At 33.5% G+C, this 9,387-nt stretch overlaps 1 long non-coding RNA gene across 1 annotated transcript; it reads left to right on the top strand.

Moving 5' to 3' along the window:
• The first annotated feature begins 1,346 nt into the window (after positions 1-1,346).
• Positions 1,347-5,227, top strand: LOC132611414 (uncharacterized). Its single transcript, XR_009571629.1, has 2 exons — positions 1,347-2,005; positions 4,937-5,227. It is a non-coding gene; the product is annotated as an uncharacterized LOC132611414 (long non-coding RNA).
• Positions 5,228-9,387: the final 4,160 nt, after the last annotated feature.

Raw genomic sequence — 9,387 nt, 5'->3', positions numbered from 1 at the left:
TTTCTCACTTTTTTTTTGTCTGAAAAATAGATTTATTTTTTTCCATAGAAAATTTGTTACATATATTAAAATATAAAAAATATCATGATTTTAAGAAGTAAAATAAAAAATAAATGTAAGGGTAAAGTAGGCATTATAAAAAGTCAATTAGGATAAAGGAGGGAGAGTGTCTATTGTTCAAAGTTGAGGGGGGAGTTAGATTTTTAAAGAAAAGTTGGGGAGGACAAATAATTTGAAACATGCATTAAAAGCATATTATAGAATTTGAAGAATCATAGATATTATTACACAATATTTATTCAATTTAATTAAAGAATATGAAAGTAACTGATATTGTTAGGAACAAAAAAGAATAAACAATTTAATTGGTGAATAAATCATTAGGAATACGAAAAGAGCGTAGAAAAATATTAGAAATTACTTTAATAAATTTTAGTTTATGATCATTAAATAGTTGATTTAACAAATTTTCTTAAAATCCTAATATTAATCCGAAGATCTTCTTCATGATGCTTCCATATTTTTCAAATTTCGTTCTACCATATGCTTTTGGTCCTTTTAATTTCTATGCATCCTGTGATTTATGTTTGGTTGATGCTTGTTGGGTGAAACAATGAAGATAAATCATTTATAAATTTCAATTTCACAACAAATGTTAGGTAAATCATTATTTCTTGTCAAGAAATTCGGTTTTGTCTCTATTTTTCAATATTAAGTTGGCCTGAATATAATTATGTATTTAGAGAGTAAGAAATGCATCCAACGTTGAGGTAGATACCACCGAGCGTACCAGACGCCTCGATGTAGGCGCATAGCACAAATTACCAAAATTTAGCAAATTCTGAGTGAGATCAATTATGACATTCAAAAGTGTCAAGTTTTCAACGAAATCGTTACATACACCTTCCACTGCAATCAAATGGGTTCTTTTGAATATGCTGGAAAATGACACATATAAATAAATTTAACTAAGATAGTATATCCAATAACACATGAATGTCACAAGAAAAATTGTGATTATGTAAAATAAAAAAACAAAATACTTCCTTTGGCTTCTCTGTCTTCTTGTACACAATACATAATCTTATCACAATCTAATACAAAATATATAAATAAAATAAATAATCTATCTAAACAACTACATATACTTCACCATACATAATATATAGAGTGATAGAACAAATCAAAAAAATTGTTAAAATTGAACTTCTAGGCATAAGCTGCAAACCACAAAGCACGAACATCACCACTCACAATCTATATATAATATAAAGTTAGGCAATAAAAGAGTGATGTGACAGGGTCAAGAAACACAATTATATTTTTTCTTTCATTTTATTCATTTATCTTATTAAAAAATCTACCTCCATAACTCACACATATTCATTTTTGTAACTCCTACTCTTAATAATATTTATAACTCTTATGTCTTTTCAAATTCACAACCCCAAATTGTTTAATATGATAAATTTATGACACCTGATTGTCTCATAATCACGAATTTTCATGTCGTCTGCTAGTAGGAATTTCAAAAGCCTCCTTTGCTAATTAATGGTGCAGTAACTCCTTAATAATCTAACTTATTAAACACAAGAGTTCAAGCCTCTATTGCTGAAAACACATGGGTCATGAGTGGTTTTTCATTACAAAGAAATTGCAGGATATCCTTCTCTCAAATAATTCACTAGTTGAATCTTTATAATATTGGAGAGTTTGAAGAAGTTGGCTGAACAGTTCCAGAAGCAAATAGCCGGAACTGGGTGCGCTTGAGGAGGCTTAAACTTCCTGAAGTTTTTATTGAAGTTTGTGTCATCCAGTCCCTTACAGTTTCAGATGTTGTTAATAGTCAGGTACTTTAATTTTCCCTTAAAAACGCTTATATGACATGTTTATAATACAAAAAACCACCAAAAGAATAAGATGCAATGGTACCAAATGAAGAAAACCAGAATGAAAGACACCAAGGAGTTGGACATGACTCTTGCAAGATGATGTCATTTACCAGGTAAACCAAATTCAACCTGCACACTATCATTCTTCGTTCACTGACGTCATATATATAAGAAATTTCCTTGTGCAAAACTTTTATGAATATATATGTTGATTTCAATCAATGGTTTAACTTGTGTTTCAACAATACTTTCTTCAAATAGGCTTCTCGATAAGTTGGTATTTTACCAACTTATCTCTTCTTTAATTTTAGATTTTTTTTCTATGTTTGATTGAGAAAACAGTGCATCTAATGTTGTTTACTTCCATTTTATAGGTTTTATATGATTGAGAAGTGATCGGGAAGAAACCAAGTGAAAAACAAGTTAAAAGAGGCCAAATTAAAGAAAATGAGAAAAATAGCTAAAATTGCCAAAAGGCCAGATTTGTAATTCCGAAAATCAGTGGCTATTTTGTTCTAATTTTGATTGGAAATGTAACGACCCATTTGGTCGTTATTGTGGTTCCGACCCTTTTGACCCATTCTCGAAGTCTGTTAGCTCATATTTGACTCGCGAGGACTGTTGGCGCACCTCCCGAGGTCATTGGACTCGAATTGAGTGGGTTTTGGTAAGATTTGGCTTAAAAGCGAAAAAAGGTTTGACCCAAAGCTGACTTTTCGGTAAACGGACCTTGATCAAAGATCCGTCGATTTCGAAAGATCTAGATGGTCATTTAAAACTTGTGTGCATGGTTGGTTTGGTTCCCGAGGCACTTGGGTGCATTTTGGGCTTGGGTTGGAAAGTTAATTTAGAAGTTTCGGGGGGTTGACTTGGTCAATAGGGCCCCCGATGGAAATTCCGAGACCACGAGCACGTTTGTAGTGCATTTTATTGGGGGGGGGGGGGGGGTATGCAGATATTTCCGAGCGTTAGTAGGGATTTCGGGTGAAGTCTATGAAAGTTGGGGAGTTTTCTGGTGCTCGCTTTGGCGGCACCAGCACCGCTGAAGCAGTATCGCCGAAGAGGTAGGTGGACCGTCGAAGCGGTCTGGGCATTTCGTGAGGGACTGCTGAAGCGGTACCCTAGTGCGCCGAAGCGCTATAGCTGAAGCGGTTTGAGTGACTGCGGAAGCTGTGAACGGCCAGTGACTGGGGTATTTAATGATATAAAACCCCAAGTCTTTTCATTCATTTATTATTCCTAAAGTGGTTCATCTTGGGAGCTTTTCTAGAGGTTTCTTGGGGCAAACTCTTAGAGGTAAGCTCATCTATCATCTTTATCTAATCTTGATTCATTATCTCAACTAGTTATCATTAATCAATGCTAGAATCTTCCTAAAGTTATGAGAACTAAGTGGGTTTTGGGTTATCTTTCTCTAATGAACTTGTGAGTATAAACCTTGTTTTGTTAATGAATTTAGCATGGGTTAGCATGGAATTGATAGGTAATGACTATAGTAACTTGAATCTTCCATTTCTAAGGCTTAATTTGTGAATTAAAGGCTAGGGTTTATACCCGAATTTGGGGGTTTTCTATATAATCCAAATTTTGAGTAATTGTTAGCTAAATTAGTTGATTATTGATGGGAATTAAACATCTAGAACACTAATTCCATGATGAGAGCCTTAGATCATTATTTTTACTTTATTAGTTTATGAACCCTAGGTTATGGGTTGGAATTTGGGGATTTAATAAGAGTTAAATTTATTAAATGCCTTCTTCTTGTTTCTAATTCCGCATTCGAATATGGTAGACTTTGATTATCTTGAGGCTCAACGTAAATAAAAGGCGCAAGTTTGACTTGAGATTACTGCTCGGCCTACCAGGTAGGTTACGGGTTACCCCTGTGGTGAGACTTCGACTAGCGAAGCGTATATTTAGTTGATATTGTCGGAGATTTCATGTAAACCTTTGGGTATGAAGTTGGGTCAGATGTTGCCTTAGGGTTTGGTATTGCTTGTGACATGTTTGATCGGGCTAGTGGCTTGTAGACTCCATAGGATCCTGTTTGGTACATTGTGTATAAATTGGTGGATTGTTTGTGAATTAGGAGTAAATCGGAAGGATGAAATTACTTGATATTGATATTGGTACTTAGTGTACGCCTCGTTATTGGTATAGCCATTTTGGGATAGTTGGCTCTTATTGTTATAAAAATTGGAGATTCTTTATGATTACTGTGTGGGATCACTTGTTGACGATATGGGAACTTGAACTTGATATTATTCATTGTTGTACTTGCATCGTTCCATATTCATTTTATATTTGATGCGCTGTGTGTGACACAATTTGAACTTGATATTATTCATTGTTTGTACTTGCATCGTTCCATATTCATTTCATATCATTTTATTATGATGTGTGACTGGCACTATTGATGGAAACGAGAAGGGACATTGATGATTATGGAACATGGTAAGTCACCTCTGAGCTGTGTGCAGAGGGGCTGATTATGGAACATGGTAAGTCACCTCTAAGCTGTGTGCGGAGGGGCTGATATGGAACACTGATATTACAATCCTTGTAGACAATTAGGTCCTCTGAGCTATGTGCGGAGTGAAGGTGCTTGGACTTCGCGGGTCCGTCATGGGTTGGCTGCCGAGGCGTGAAGGTATTCTGCTGTCGGAGTACAAGAGTACAGGAATTGCATTACATTCATATCTCATATTGCATTGCTTGATTATGCTTCGTGGTTGCTTATGATTTGGATACCGTGTTGGTCATACTCTTGGACTGTATTTTGATATGGGCTACGTTTTGATTTGTCTTGATGGGACTTGGTTTTCGGTATACTTGGATATTTGTTTCACTTGGGGCTAGATGTTACATCAAGGATTGATTATATGAGTCGATTTCTTGGAAGCTGGACTTGTACTCTATGGTTTGCTTGTTTTCTCTTACCTTATTGTCTTTATATATGTCAACTAGTCTCGGTCGACCTATGATATCTACCAGTACTGTTGTTTGTACTGATCTGCACTTTCTGCACTCTTTTATGAATGCAGAATTTCAGGTGGGATTGACCTCTGTTTTCTCGTGCTTGATAGTCGTTCCGAGGGTTGCTGTTTAGAGTCTACAGGGTGAGCACGAAGATGTCCGCCGCCTTGGATATTCTTCCTTTAGCTATGTCTTATTTCCTATTCCGAGACATATTAAGACTTTTGATGTAATTTGTTACTTTCAGACTTGTAGTATCTAGTTAGTTGCTCTTGTATGGTTAGACCAGACTCTAGGTGGATTTGATGTATTTCCTTACTTTCGCACATTTCTATATGATTATCGTCAGACTTACATGATTTTTATCTCTTCCGCTTGTTTACTTGTTTGTTTATGACTTGCAATTATTGGGATAAGAGTTCGCCTACCGAGGTGCAAAAGGTAGGTGCCCGCGCGACTTAGCTAAATTGGGTCGTGATAGGAAAAGTAGGGAACTATAAAAGGAAAGCTTGGGGAAAATATCTTTCATCTTTGGCTACATTTCAAGCTTGGAAGCTAGGGTTCGTCATCAACCACATCATTGGAGGAAAAGATTGGAGCACTTGAATGAGAAATTTCTTAATCCTTTTTCAATTCCTTGCTTTGTATTGAATATTTAAGGGTGTAGTATTTCATTCCTTGACTTGAAACTTGTTTATGAAAAAAGTTTTGGATTGAGACTCTTGTGATGCTTATGTATTGAGTGATTTTTATTTCTAATGAAGTGGGTCGTTGTTTCTTAAGGGATTAACTAACCCTAGGATTAACCCATTTACTTCGATTTGAGCTCGAAAGAGAAAAATTGATGTTGGAAAAGATTAATTAACAAGGATTTGGGGCTTTAAACCTCATATAACAACTTGACCTAGGAATAGGAAAGTTAACTAGAGATTTAATTGATTGTGCCTAATATCACACACTAAGGCTTGGAAAAGCTAATAGTGAAATTCATTGATTTGGTTGGAAGATTTTCAACGAGATTTAAGAAATCATTAACATAAACTGACTCTTTGTTGTAAAATCGTAAAGTACATTGGATCGTTACTTGAGCGTAATTTTCCTTGTATCCATGCTTGTGACCATTGATCATTTTTCCCGCTTTTTAGTTAGTTTTATCTGTGTTAGTTGTTAAACCAAAAAATCAAATATTAAAAAGTGTTTGGCTTAGTGTAGAAAGTGAAAATTCCTTACTTGATCGCCTAGTATATTGTTCCTTGTGGGATTCGACCCCGACTCATAATTAAGTAAATTATATTACATACGATCGTGTACACTTTCTCTCTGAGGAGTGAATTTGGACATTATCACTTGTATCCAAGAAAATCTGGAGCCGTGAAAGAGCTACGGAACATATCTGCAAATTAAACATCCCCGGTAACTTTCTCCTGCTTTACTTAAACTTTAATTCATGCAAATTGAATGTATTTTTCTAAGTCTGAAAATCATTCATTTGATAGAAACAGAAATATCATGATCACCTCGAACAATCGATGCAAGACAATTCTTGAGCGTCAATTGGTGATGGCTTCACCATTTGTAGTATGTACAGTCCTATTGGTGACAACCAAGAAGAAAAGGCATGGCACAGGGCTCACAGCAATGGACTTATTATTTTTTAACTTCCTATTTTAAATCATTCATTACCTTTATATAAATAAAAAGATCTATTTTTTTTCCCTTACCTTATTTTAAAATATTCTTTTTACAATAATTGATAAGAAATATTTAATAGAAATAGAAGGTGGGAGATTAACACTTAAGTAAGATCAAAAGTCTCTAATTATGAAGTAAAGCTCCTCTATATAAATACATATTCTTTTAGCGTTAATATCTCTTTCCCAATTGAGAAGATGTTTCTCAAGAATTATGCGTTATAGAACTTAAAAAAGGTACACAATGTTTTTATTTAGATTTTTGTGTTTATTTTATTTTTTCGTATGTATTTTTTCTTATACATTGATTTTTGGTATCATGAAAATCTCTCTCATTGTTTTTGGAAAAGTGGACTAGAGGTTTTTGTTTATTGAGATGGGCTTGAGACCGGATGATTCCCTCATGTTTTGTAACTTCAATACTTGGTAATGAATGAAATATGTTTAGTTGCCAAAAAAAAATAATCTTTCTCATCGAATCAACCAAAATAATTAAGAAAGATGTGTGTGCGGGAAGCGTGGAAAAGTTAACTAGTGAGACGTAAAAAAGAAAAATTTGAGGAGCAACTAATATGAAAAAGAAGATAAATAGCATAGACATTACTATGTATTAATTGCTCAATTTAATTGGAGCTCAATTTAATTGGTGATTAATGGTTGTTGAATATTGGCCCATGAACGAAAAGAATGTGCAAAACGGATGAAATGAAAAGACACAGACATGAATTTATATTAAATGTTTAATTAAATAAAAGAATAAAATGATTGTGGCTCTTTAATATAAGCTAAATTAATCGGATGAATGAGGGAAAAATTGCAAAAAAGGAGAAAAAAGATAAATAAGAATGATGGCAATAGAGAGGTGTCACATCACCTTATGTATGCCTAGCTTTATATTATATATAGATATAAATTATAGTTTGGGGTGTTACTTTGAATATCCTTAAGTATGAAACTGCAAAAGCATATATAATTTAGGGGTCTATTTTCCCAAAAAATAAATAAACAATGAAACTGAAAATGGCAAATCGAACAAAGAATACCAGTTGAGTTCGCTAAACCAGTTTTTGGGCCATTCCCTGCAAAGCTTGAGACTTGAAAATCCTTTATTCCTCCAAAGGTAAGTGATAAACCAAACCGATGTAATTTAGTTTTATATTTAAGTTGATTTCTTGGTCATGGTGATCGAGTTAATTAGTAGCATTTAGGTAGCTTTCTTATGAAAAATTGCTAAATAGAGCGACACTGATGATATGTAATTCAGCCAATGTTTGGAACTTCTTTTTTTTCTTTTTGCTGGTCATCTTCTTTGACTTGTCTTATTCTTTCACAGTCAGTTTGACAAAGAATCACAACAAACTACCATATTAATTTTTCTATTATATTATATAAACTAGTGTACTTTCCGCGCTTTGCGCGATTATTGAAATCATTAGTAAATTTACAAAATAATAGTTCGCAGTTTATTATTATTTGAGAAGTTAACCGAACTCTTTTACATATGTAAACCATATATCTGCTAATTATATTTACTCTCAATCCCAATTCCTTTACGGATGTAGGAAGTAATAGAAAGGAATTCTCAAAAGATGTGGTCATAAATATGGGATTTGATTTTAAATAAACCGGTATATATATTCTGCACTTTAGATAACCTTCTTCCTTAATTCTATTTCAATGTTCACATGTTTTCTTTCAGACACTATAATTTGCATGCAAATAATCTTTGAAACACAAATGAACAAAAATAATTTATAAACGTATTACTAATAGAAAAATTAAAACTTATAAGCAAACCACCTTTGAATCTAGAGTACAGCTTTCAAATATAAGATTCTCAATAGAAACTTTATCACTCGGTTGTTCCACATCATTGGAAGTATTACCCTAAATCGTGTGCTCCATCTCTTTTCCGCTTTTTCAGGAGCATCTCTGCTAGTATTCAACAAAAAAAAAAGATAATGTTCAAAATGTGAAGTTTTGACTGTACTGTGGACATGAACATGCAAGAAAATTAATGGATAAATAAAAAAAACGAAGAATCATTATGTTGGACATCAAAATAATTAAGAACCTCTAAAATTCCACAAATTTGAAGAAGACTGAAAATCAAATTCAGAACCAACTAAGTTTGTTTTGAAACAAAAGCATCCAAAACAGTTTTCAATTAACATATATTAAAACAACATCTTCAGTCGAAAGGAAAATTTACTATACAAAAGAAGAGAAAAGAGGTGAAAATTTGCGGTGTTTCTTTTCGTTTCTCCGACATATAATCAATAGCTAAATATCATTTTATTCTGTGCTGTTGAAAATATATATAGCACTTGCAAAATGCAAATTTAAGTAATGCATCAACACCCTACATAATGCATGAATAGGAATTTAATTATCATTAACGTCATAAACTGCTACGTGAGTTGATTTAGGCAAAACAGCAAATTGGACATTATTGCACAGTATGAAGGTCATGTACTGCTACGTGGGTTGATTTAGCCAAAACGGGAAATTAGCCTTTATTGCAAAGGTTAATTCATAAAGGTCAGCCTTGGTTACTGCTAGTACATGGGTTTGTTTTTTGCAATTATTTTATGAGGCTTTTATTAATTCATTTAGTTAGTATATTTTCTACAAAAATGAACAAAAAAATGCAAAGAAAGGAGAAAAAAGATAAATAGAAATGGTGATCATAGAGAGGTGCCACATCACCTTATTTATGCCTAGCTTTATATATTATATAGATAGATGGGAAGGGAGGACGAACACTGCTGCACATATTTGTACAAAAAGCAACATAAATTGTACTGTCGACTTGGACATATTTTATT

This window comes from Lycium barbarum, chromosome 9, assembly GCF_019175385.1.
Source record: "Lycium barbarum isolate Lr01 chromosome 9, ASM1917538v2, whole genome shotgun sequence".
Lineage (NCBI taxonomy): Eukaryota > Viridiplantae > Streptophyta > Magnoliopsida > Solanales > Solanaceae > Lycium > Lycium barbarum.
Note: the sequence above shows the minus strand (reverse complement) of the source record. Positions and strands in the feature narration are given on the sequence as shown.